The 12073-nt window shown below is 39.6% G+C and overlaps 1 protein-coding gene across 3 annotated transcripts in view; it reads left to right on the top strand.

Annotated features, from left to right (window-relative positions):
* The window catches only part of GEMIN8 (gem nuclear organelle associated protein 8), a 28242-nt gene that overhangs the window by 7931 nt on the left and 8238 nt on the right, over positions 1–12073 (top strand). The gene's annotated exons all lie outside the window — the stretch shown is intronic.

The following is a 12073-nucleotide window of genomic DNA, read 5'->3' as shown; positions in this document are numbered from 1 at the left end:
AATGTGGAGCAGCCATTTTGTTTGTTATTCTTTGGCTAACCTGACAGTAAAATTTCGTGACCCTTTTCTTTCCCCCCTGCATCCTTGTCATTCTGTACTGTACCACAAGTTTCTCTTTGTTTCACATCTTGATCTGGACCCAGGTCCTTTAGGAGGGATTGTAAGCCAAAGACTTAAGATTTTTCTCAGGTCTTGATCCTCGGAGGTATTGGTCATCTTGTTTCTGTGAAATCCTTAAAAGAAACAAAGGATTATGCTGTACTTTGTTAACACTTTACTCATATACAGATGTTGCAGGCAAATTTACATGCTCTTTTAAGAAAGCAGAACGATGAAAATAACTTTTCACACATGAAAATGTAGTAAATGCCCAGAATGAATGCTTAATAGAGGTTTCTCTGAAAGAGAAAATGTTCTAAAAAGGTATAATAAAAGGAGGGAAAGACAGAAATGGTTTTATTTTGAGTTCTTTGATTAGAAGGTATCCGATGAGCTGAAACAATTCAGCCTAACTTCACACTTCTCATCAGTATGATGCACAGTTGATACAGTTAGCAGAGGAAAGTGAGTTAAGGAGCTCCGTTGTAGTGCCTGACATGAATCCCTTTCTCATCATGCTTTTGCAGAATCAGCTTAGTGTTCTCTGTTGAAATGTTCCTTTGATGAGGTACATGATGCTTTAAGGTGCTGGGCTGCTTCTGGAAATGCAGAACATTTTCTTTGGATTTATTTTGATTGTTATGGTTAGTGGTGTTTAAAGGTATGCGAGTGATTAAAGCGGTATATTGGGAATTGGGAGATCTGGGCTCAGAGATGTTCTCTGTTGCAAATATCCTGTATGACCTTGGTATAGCTATTTAATCTCTTCCTGACCCCTTGCTGGCTGCTCTTGCTAAAAATATGATTTAGTTCTTTGTGATGAGCAGGTGAATTGGGAAGAGGTTTGTGACTCAGAATACAGATTTTACTGCTTTTCCTTCCACCACAGTTGTACTTGGAGCCGTTTGGAAGGATTAGGTCTCTGCTGTGTGCTATGTAACAACCTAGTTCTGCATAAGTGTAACTCCATTCACTTCAGTGTCACCGTGGCAGATCTTCATGCAAATTTAAGTGGGCTCTGGTCTTTAGCTACTGCATGCCTCAGTTTCTTTAGTAGCTTCCCTGACAAAATGAGGATTGTACTAAGTAATTGTCTATAATTCCTCAAAGCAGGAAAAAGTAAAGAAGTACTTGATTTAATTGAAATTTAGAAGTGCCACAGAAGTCTTGGGTGAATGGTGCTATCTAAATGCTAATTTTGTGAGTAATTAAAAATACATTATGATCTTGCTCAGAAATAATTTTTTTGTGCATCGTGAGGGAAAAGGAAATAATAAATTTTTTATTCTGTTGAAGTTTCTCAAAGAAAAACATAAGCACCAAGGAGCAGGGGAAAGTCATTATTTCCCTGATGGTGTCGAAGTGAGCTTGTATGGAGTTGAAGGCAATACTACTGTACTTTAAGAGGTAGTTTTACTAATTTTCCTGATTGCTGTTTATGAACAAAATTAAATGTAGAGGTTCATTAAGCTGTGATCCATAATGATGCTATCATGTTATATCTTTCATACTGTGCAGAAGAACAGTTGTCATTCTTTATTGATGCTTGAGAAGATGGAGATAATGCATCCACAAAAGAAATCCGTGGTTATTTCAGTATTTTCTTCTTAATGCCTTTTCCTTTTAATCCCAAACTGCATGTCCTGGGCTGCCTCCTCTACCTGAGGAGCAGATTTGTAGAGAAACTTGGGCACTGTAAACCTCAGAAATGCCTGAAATTTAGGCCTCCATGTCTGAAAGAGGCATTTGTGATGGTGAGGTAAAAGTTTTACATATTTTTTGAAGAGAATGGAAATGTTTGGGTATATCAAAGTGGAATACCAACAGAGATCTTGATGATCAGTTGAAGTGTAAGCCACCTGTTAGGGAACATTAAGGGAAAGGCTGTGCCTCATGTTTTCTTCCTCTGGCATAAATAAAGGGCTCCAGGTGAAATTCACAGCCTTTGACCCCTGCACCTTGATATTCACTTGAGAAAAGACACCCAGCATGCTCTTCCATTAGAAGAAGAGTTTGCAAGAGTTTGATACATGTTTATCTGCAACTTACATGGGAAAAAAACAGCAATGGGACAAATAGAAAATGGAATTTGGCACATAAGGAAGGGGATACTAATCTTTGTGAAGGATAAGTTCTGTTAGTCTGGTGTTTTTCAAGCCCTGCAAAATTAGGAAATACTACACAGCATTAATGCAGGTGTTTTGGACACGCATAGTGAGAGTCTGGATTTTCCAAGTAAGATATAGTTGGTTCCCACACATGATCCACATCTTGTCAGCATGTAGAAGGATAATCAAATAGACTAAAATGAATACTAGCTGATGTCAGACTCTTCACTTAAAATGCCTGATCTAGGGCCTGCTGGAAGTGAATGTGATCACAGACATCAGATCTTGCAAACTTTAACTGTAAAAAACTTAAATAAGCCTGAGATGTAGGTGGCAATGAGATGACTCAAAGATCTTGGAGGTGTTTTCCAACCTTAGTGATTGTATGATTCTCTGGTTCTATGAAAGACCTTTGTGCCTGGATAGTGACATACAAGCCTTAATGCTAACTGCAAAGAGAAAAGTTTCAGAGATAAGAAAGCGATTGTGTCAGACTAGCCAAAGAAGAAAACTTCAGGTTCATTTCATTTTTTGGTAACTGCCGCAAACTTGAAGAACAAGCAGATTCCTTACTTCAGTAAGCAATTGTTTTGTTTTGTTTTCATAGTGGGCTTTTGCAGTGATTGGCTGACTTGCAAAGTGAGGGCTTTGAAACTGGCAAACTTGCTGCATGATTTAGCACTTCTGCAGTGATACAGTTCACAAGCAACCTCTTCTACAGCAATCTCTTTTTTTTTGCCTTGAATTCATGTCAAATTCTTACTTGGTTTTGTATTCATGTCATGTGTTCCAGTCAAGTTACATGTTCCTGGAATGTCCAGAAGTAATTGCAAACAACGTTTTGCTGAGGCTGTATGAACTCAGACATACTAATACACTACAAACTTATCTAGATATATGGTGCATTTGGTTAAAATTCCTTACAGACAATTTTAATTCCCTTCCTCTTCAGTTGTGTCTTCATACACAATCATAATTATATAGTGATTCTCCCTTTTTAGAGGATTTTCTTGTCAGGCTAGTCTGTTGTTGTTCTGGTTCTTCATGTAACTGGGGATCCTAATAGACTATGCTCCTTGGGGGTATTTTTAGTTGCATTTAAAAGTCTTCCCTCTGGCTGTTGGAGAGCATGAAGTTGTTATCCTGGGTTACCATACCTGTCAAACCTAGGTAGGGTACCAAATTCTCCAGGCATCCAGGACATAAAGGACAGAATGCAGTAAGTTGCCTTTTATATTTGCAAGAATTAAAAGGGCAGAAACCAAGAAAGGAAGATTCACAAGCCTAACAATTCTGTAAAATGTCTAATTGCACATATTTATTACACTTTTAAATGTAGCTTTTGAAACATGTAGTTTGTCCTTATGTAGTTTTTCCTTGTTCCCTTTTACATAAAAGAGAAAACACTGTAATTGGGTGAGTGCAGCATTGCGAGTACATTGAGAACCATTCTGTAGTAGTTAACAGGAAATGAGACAGTGTCCTTTATTTAAAAACAAAGAAAAGGAAGGGAAAGTACCATCATGTCAGTTCATTACTGAAGGATAATAGTCTGTCATTTGTTAATGCTCTGAATAGTTTTTTCCATTAAAGCTTCTTTTTGTATTGCCCACACATACCCTCCAGCTTTTCCCAAAAATATTGTTGTCTCAACTTAAAATTTTCATGCTAAATGGAAAACTTTTCTTTAAAAAATGAAAGGAAATGGTGGATGAAGATGTTTCTTTCGAAACTGCAATTTGTAGGTTTTTTTCCCTCAGGTTTCTTTTTCTCTGAAAGACTGTTGTTGCCACTGCCTCTTTCATGAAGAAGGAGTAATGGAATTTTCTGTGTTTTGAAATTTGTTTGAATTGTACCGGATCCGTGAAGCTTTTGGTTTTGTTTAAGGCCTGCATGCAGCTTTGGAAAAAAGACTTTGATTCAGGGAGTTTGCAAGTACGTTTTCCTTCTTTCCTTTGCTTTTGGTAAATGTTTTTGCCCTGTTTTGTCTTTTTCTCCATCAGACTGTAGCTCAAATTCTTGAACTACGAATTCCTGGTCTCCAGCATTTCTGTTTCTTCCTCCCTGCCCTAAGCTCTCCAAGCATTGTGGATGGTGAACTTACACATATCTGATCAACTTCTTTGGCTTTATCAGCCTTGGCGGACAAACTTTTTGACGGCCAAAAAGCTTTGTTTGGCATGAACTTCCACCACAATCTTTAGAAGTTGAGTTGCTGAAGCTTCTGAGAAATGCCTGTGAAATAAGAGCGCTCTCTGCAATGTGTGTGGGTGCTTGAGATGCTTTTGAAACATGTTTTTATGTGAGCTGAAGAAGAAATGTGAAAGTCACTCCATTTGTACCACACTCCGATCTTGATGATTGAACCTTTTACTGTGTAGCAGCAGAATCTTGTCAAGTGCACACACTGTGTCCAATGTAGAGGCTGTGTTATTTGGTACTGGCAGCCAGGAGCTGAGAAAATGCCTCCTTACTAGAGAAACAAGGAAAAGTGCCACAATTTTCACTGCTTAAATATTAAAAACCTATCGGTACTTGCAAAATTGAAGAGTCTGAATTGCATTTGGACAGCAGCAGTTGGGCACAGTTTTATATCCATTTTGTGATAGACAAGGTTTTCTTTGTACTAAGAGTATCAATTTGGGAACACAGCCATTTTTAAAATATATGATAGTCAAGAAAATGTCTTTGGATCTTATGCTAGGGACAGCATTTGAGCTTAGAATGTATAACTCTGCTGTGTGATCCTGTGTCTTTCCTGTCAAGCCAACACATTTTGCAACAAGTGGACGTTAGGCTGTACAGGTGTACTTGCTGCTGCAGGAAGCAATGGAAGAGAGACACTATAAAGCTTGAGGAAACTGCACTTTTGATGTCATTGGACCAAGTGCAGTGAGAAGTGGATATCCTCTGCTGCGTGCTCTGGAGAGTTGTGTGGGAGTTTATATATATACCTGGAAATTATATGTAAAGTCTTTCTTATTTTTATGTGCCTCAGGCTGACTGACAGTGTTGGCAACCAGTACGAGGCCAGGCTTCTTGTTTTGCTGCTAAGGGATGCCACACGTTTCAGCTCCTAGGTGGCATCTGGGGATGCTGTGGACTAATCTCTCATGTGTGCAGTGTGGACCATTGGGTGGAGCTTTGGTCTGGAATGCCACTTCCCTATCTGCCAATGGCTGTACTGGTCTCGGTTCTCCCTAAGCTTGCTGTGGAATACTGGTATTTGAGTTACAGCAGGTTAATGCTAGGAGTGTGGGAAAATAAGCTCATGTGGTTCAGTATAACTGTAGGGTAGACATTGCTTTAAGAGGAATGCCAAGATGTCAAATGCCTTTACTTCCTCTTACATTTAAAGGAAATGAAGAATGCTGTCCTAATATGAATGTACTACACTTCAGGAATTTGTGTCAGAAATTGTCACCCTTTATTTGTCTGTCTGCTGTGTTCCTGTTATTATAGTGAGATGGTACATATGTCAGGTGACTTCTTGAGAGGTTCAATTTATTTATCTTTATAAGGGATTTTGAGTACCTCAGCAGGAAGTAAGTAAAAGCCTCAAGTGCTAGAAGGATGAACAATATGATCTGAGAGAATTGTTCTTTACGGACTTTAACATGTTATTCCTGTGCCCAGAACACTTCTTGTTGACATCTTTGCTGAACAAATACAGGATTGGAGCTACCCTGTCTCCCAGAGGGCTATTATCCCGAAGTTTTTCATGAGGCAATAAGAGAAGTCTGGTAAACTTGAATTGTTGCTGTTCTTGCTAAATCAGTGCTGTGGTAAAATTCCTTCTGACTGGAGTTGTCTTGAGGATATGGGAATAAGATGTACAGAACAGAGACAGGTCATTGCTCCTCTCAGCTGCTGTGTCCCTCACCATCCATGTGCTAGAGCTGCTTTTGATAACTGTTTCTTCCTAGTTTCTGGTCACAGAAGGATCTCCTGGAAACAGGTCGGTAGCTTGCTCTGATGCATTAGCTATTGGAACTTTCTGTTTACAAAGAAAATACATGGGGTAATTCAGTTTTAGATGAGATAAGCAGAGTGTCAGTGCCTGTTTTGTGTCCGTGGGGTTTCCAGGGTTTGAGGGTATTGCTGTGACATACCTGGCCCCTGCAAAGTTTTGGCAAAGAGCCAACAGGTGGGCCCCAGGGCTGAGAGGCCACATGTGGAAGAATGAATCCTTCCCCAGTCTTATTGTAAAAGCAAAAATAGCTTTCAGAATGCTGTTCTGGAAGATTGCTTCATATGGGAGCAGTTTAGTGTGGGAAGATGCAGACACTACTTACACTCGGAACTGGTCCTGGTAATTTTTTGAAGGCAGGTCTGCCTGCTTGCATATTCCATTAGCATCTGCAGCTGCTCTGAGTGGCTCCTCTAGTCTCCCCTTCATTCTTTGTCCCTGCAGGGGAGCCTGTGAAAGCAGCTGCAGCTGCTGTGGAAAAGAGCAGGTGAGACCATGCTGACAGACACAGCTCTAGAGAAAAGTGGCATAAAAGCATCTCTGTGCTAATCACTTGACTAGGGCAGTCTGTCTTCACAGTTTATCCACTTTTTCTTTTTCCCTAAATTCCTCAATTACTGGTTCCATCTGGGTGCCACATGCAGCATTTCTGGATCTCTAAATGATTTTACTTAGGAGAGAGCTCTGTCGCAGTTTTCTGCTGATAAATCTGAATTCATCTGCCATTAATGTGATACTTTCAACCTCATAAGTGGACAGTGACAGTGTGGGCTATGAATTAACACAACCTATTTTGGTATCTACCTGGGGGAACTGTTGCTGTAGAAAGAGTGTTTGAAGTTTCAGGGTGTTCAGCACTGGAGTAATTAAGAAAAGCAAATGTCAGAGACCAAGGTAGAAATGGATGTAATGATGATGTCTGCTTTCTGTGCTCATTATCTATGAAATCTGCTCAGAAGCTACAACAGAGCATGGCAGCAAAATGCCTCAAGCGTTACACATTTTAGGTCTCTCTGTTATAAAGCAAACCTCTTTTACAGATTTGCTTGGAGACACATAATTTACACCTACTGATTTTAATTGAGTGTTGTTAATTCTAAGACTTCAGAGGCACTGTTTGGTTTTCAACTTCTCTTACTTAGTTTTATCAGAAGCATCCAGATGGAATTCACATCCCTCATCATTAGGGAAATGTGGGTGCTGTGATGGCAGAAACTGAGAGTTCGGAGACTTCCATCTGCCTGGGTCTTTTCAAAACTCAGTTCTTCTCATGCTCAAAATCAAGTGAGAGAGACAGGCAGAGGCTGTTACGCCACCCATCTGAGACTTGAGTGGCCTGTACAGGCTTCCATCATGGCCTTGGATGTGCCACCTGGGACTAGATCCACAAAAGCTTTCAACATATGTGGAATTTTAGAAACTAATATCCAAAATAATAATCTTTCTTTTCCAACCATGCCTTCCAGGAAGAAGGAAGCTAGTCATTTATACCCAAAGGATGATGCATCTTAAACCCAAAGGTTTGAGGGAACATTGTTCCTCTTGTTTTTGCAGGGGCTGAGTTGAGCCCCTATGCCACCTTGTGATGTGATCTACTGTGAAGCCTGTTCCAAGGAATCTAAAGCACCTCCTGCTCTATGAATTTGTGTCCATTTTCTTTTTATTTAGAAATGTGATACAGGGGTAATGGCACTTCCTTGTCACTCAGGAAAATAGAGAAGATTGACATGGCAAAATACCAAGAAACAGTTGTACTGCGGCCCTATGAAGTACTCAGTTCATCAGTATTACAGTCGGTGCTGGCCTCCAAAGTACCCAAAGCTGTTTATGTGGATATTGGAATTTCCCCCTGATGTTTTGAAGGACATGTGTCTTAAGTTGTCATAACACTGCTCTGGTACGCTGAAATCATGGAGGTAATGTAAAGTGACAGCTAAATCTTAAATGAATATGTGTACTGAAATAAATAACACGGGTGTTACACTATTGAGTGTTATTATTCACATTAGCTGGGTAAGAATCTCTTGGGTTTAATTTCATTTGTAGTTGCTGAAGTGCTTGTTACTCTAAAAGTCAGCTCTGTATTCACAGAAATTGGAGGAACTTTGCCAAGAAATGTAGGTCTCCAAAGAACATGCTGGGCCTCAGCATTTTATGGTTTTTCAAATACTAACAAACTGATGCTGCTGTTCTCTCATTTTGCACAAGCCTTGCAGAGCACCTTCATTTCTAGGAGCTCTGCAATTTCTGATGTGGTTGCCGAGCAGAGGGTTGGAGGACTCGCTTTAAAATTCATCAGTTGTCATTTCATTGGGATTTTTGGCCACTGGTATGATGGGAAGGAGGCTGAAAAATGTTGAAGAGTCCAGACTTTGAAGACTGCATCATGTGTGACATGTTGATGGAGGAGGTGTTGAGGTGGTAGATCACAGAGCAGCTGGCTGACTTTGGAGGAGTGCAGAAAGAAGTATCTGCCTTTTTCTGATCTCTTCGTTTCTCCCGAGGTAATGCTGGTGGTGTGTAGGGAGTTGCATTCCCTGCTTTTGTGTTCTCCCCTTGGCCTTAGGTACTGACCTCTGTCCTGAACAGGCTGTCAGGCTAGATGGGCTTTTAGTCTGATGGCTCTCCTTGTATAAAGTCTTCTCTTCATCAAGTCACTGAAACACTTGCTTCATGTGTGAATTATCCCATTGAAGTGACAGGAGAGATGGAGCTCCCGAGTGCTAAGAAGTACAACTTAACTTTCTGAAGGGCGGGATGGCAGCTGCCTCTGAAAGCATACAGTGCTGACTTCTGCTCCAGCACCCAACCCTGGAATTACTTCTGAAGTAGACATTTTCCATTTGCAGAAGGTAAAATAAACGGACATCTGCAGATTTCCTCTGGCATATTTTCCCAATGTTTTTTGTTGTGTTTTTAACACTGGGCATAGCAGTTACCCTCATGTATTTAAGTATATTTCATTTAATTTACTAAAGTGCTGAAATGAGCAATGAGAAATGGAAAAGGTCATAGTTTCCAAAGCTGCCCCTCAGCCCTTTCTTTCACGAGTTGTGATATGCTTAACTGATTCCTTTAGTTTGACCCTCTTTCCAAATATCTCTTTCCAGATGCAGCACACACACAGTTTACTGGCAGCATGGAGAAAATATGTATTTACTTGCTGAAATTAATTTTCTCTGGATCAGACCTTGTTATTTAATTCTGCATGTCTGTGGTAATATTAAATTATGGACGTGCCAATTAACTGAAAGGTCAGTTCGTAGCCTGAGTATACTTCCTTCCAAAAAATCAGCAACATGGCTACAGGTTGCTCTCCAAAAAAATGTTTTTCAAATGTTTTTGATAACATGGCTTCGTCATATCAGACAATAAACCAAACTTCACTTCAGCACTGTAGTCTGTGGCTGTAGTCAAGAGAGAAATTTCAGTGTGAAGTTCAAATGTGTGAGTTTGATTTAGAAGACTAACACAGGCTGCTTCCTTTTTATTTTCCTGAGAACATCAAACTCAGTATAATTTAGCTGTCTAGCGCTCTGTGCATCGTGAAACATGTTCTTCCAAGTGCATATGCTTAATTTCTATTCAAGGTACCCATAAAAAATTATTGTGAAACTCATGTTTCTTCAGCATTCTCGTTTGCTTTTAAAGAAGCACTTTTAAATTTGAACATTTCCTTGTTCCAGTTCCTCTGACTGTGCCATACGTGTATGTGTAGATATAGTTATATATAGATTTAAGTAATCCTTCTGTTTACACTAGCAGTGTTGTCTTTGTCTGGCATCAGCATTGTTGCCATCAGTGACAGATTGGAGTTGTTTTGGGGGATGGGAGTGCAGAGTCAGCTGGTCTGTATTTAGTCTTATTGCTGTAGACTTGATCCTTACTAGAGGCATCTGCCAGTGCCTGATCCTGTACTAATTTCTAAGCAGTGGTCGGTCATCAACTTCCCAGCAGTTTAATTCTGTCAGATGGCACCAGCACAGTCTGAACACCTTGGTGCCTCTGGTGTGATACAGACTCTGATTACGCTGGGCTCACCCGTGTGTTTTCTATCCTAGATGAGCGAATGCCTGATTATGAATTACATTAAGAGCATTCAAATTTCTAGAGCAGGCTTTCACTTGAGGTTCCACTGGACTAGCTTCGTGTTCATAGGGTTTAATTGTTTCAGTTCATTTTCTGGTTGGGATAAGAATATCCCTTTTTAAGGGTTTCATTGTGAAGGTAAGAGAAGAAAATCAAAGAAAGGTGATTTGATGTTTAGCTGGGCAGTAACCATTGTAGCCTAGTGCAAGTGTAAACATGGACATGAGGGCTTATATTGTTTCCATGTAGGATTGTTGGCAGTTTGTTTTGGAAACCACACAACAATCCTTCTCAGTTTTTAATCCTATTTCTAAAACAAAAATCGGCCTCTTTATTCTCCTGTTAGCTGTAAAACTTTCTACCAGTTACTTAACCCAAATAACAAAATAATGAGGTAATTAATTCTTTAAAACATTCAGGTAAGACGGATTAATTACAGTGAGGCATGTGGTTAATTAACATAAGTATGATACATACCACCCAGCAGCTAACCTGAAAATGGAACACCTTGGTTCTAAACTTCCTTCCTTCCTTCCTGTTCATTTTTATTTCAAAGGTAATTTTCTTCACTTGCTTTCTTGGTAAGTAATTTTGTCTTGTTTCTACAGAGCTGTCCTTTTCAAAATGTGTAGAAAAGTTGGATTACGGTGAAAGAGAAGGTATCGGTATACTTCAGATTTGTAAAATCTGTTTGCTGTCTGCTTAGACAACTTGTTGCAACTGAGTCTGTCTGAGTGCAGTCTCTCACCTGAGACTATTTCCTGCTCTTACCAATAGGTTTCAGTTGGGCTATGTTTCAATCTCAGTGCCAAAGCCAGGTTAAGCAATTTTTCTTTTTAGGCATTCGATCCTGCTCTGGTGTTGCCAGGAACTGAACTGTACCAGAACTAAATATAACTTGTTGGGGTTGGGTTTGGGGTTTTCGGGGTTTTTTTGTTGTTTTTTTTTTTTGTTTTGTTTTTTTGTTTGTTTGTTTGGTTAGTTGGTTTTTGTTTGGGTTTGATTATTTGTTTGTTTGTTTGTTTGTTTGGGGGGTTGGGTTGGTGTTTGTTTTTTTTTTTTAGGATTCATTGTGTGGCCCCTTACACAGTTGTAACATCATCCTTGAGGGGCCTGGGAGCTGGAGCATGCAGTTAAGGGAGAAGGAGGGGAGAAGAAATTGCCTAAGCTGGTTTTGTAGCTGAGGAAAGGAAAATGTCCACGGGACCATGGTTTCAAACTGCCATAAGCTTGCCAAGGAATCACATCTGCTCTTACTTCAAAGCCTGTAACAGAAAATTTTCTTTTTTCTTGAGAATATTGCTTTGCTTGTAGATATATGTGGTGAAATATTCAGTTTCTTTTAACTTATTCCCTCCTCAACTAGCAGATGGAAATTTTGTCAGTGTAGATACTTGGGGCTTTAATACCTTCAGCATCTTTGTGGTGGTTGTGACTCTGTTGAAAGCTTAACATTACAGGCAATTACTCACACTGGAAGTAATTTTTATTCCAAATCAGTGTTTTCAAGCCAGCTACAGCATTTGATTTTTCTGTGTAGATGAGACTGCTGGCATAGCAAGATATGGCCTAGCTGTCTTTGGAGATCAGACTTCTGTTAAAAATGGGAAGGGGAAAGTTACATGGTGTCATGGGGAATCCTTTCATCAAGTTTTTGCAAGCACAAAGTTTTAAATTTAAGAATAAGTTTAAATGGAATTCTATTTTCCCCAAGCCAACTTATACCTAGAATGAGGCTGTTCATTCTGCTATAAAATCATCATTTTCTTTTTTCATTATGTCCACAGTTTCTGTAAGTTACTTAGTG

The sequence above is a fragment of the Neopelma chrysocephalum genome, unplaced genomic scaffold (assembly GCF_003984885.1).
Source record: "Neopelma chrysocephalum unplaced genomic scaffold, ASM398488v2 Primary Assembly neopelma1_76, whole genome shotgun sequence".
Lineage (NCBI taxonomy): Eukaryota > Metazoa > Chordata > Aves > Passeriformes > Pipridae > Neopelma > Neopelma chrysocephalum.
Note: the sequence above shows the minus strand (reverse complement) of the source record. Positions and strands in the feature narration are given on the sequence as shown.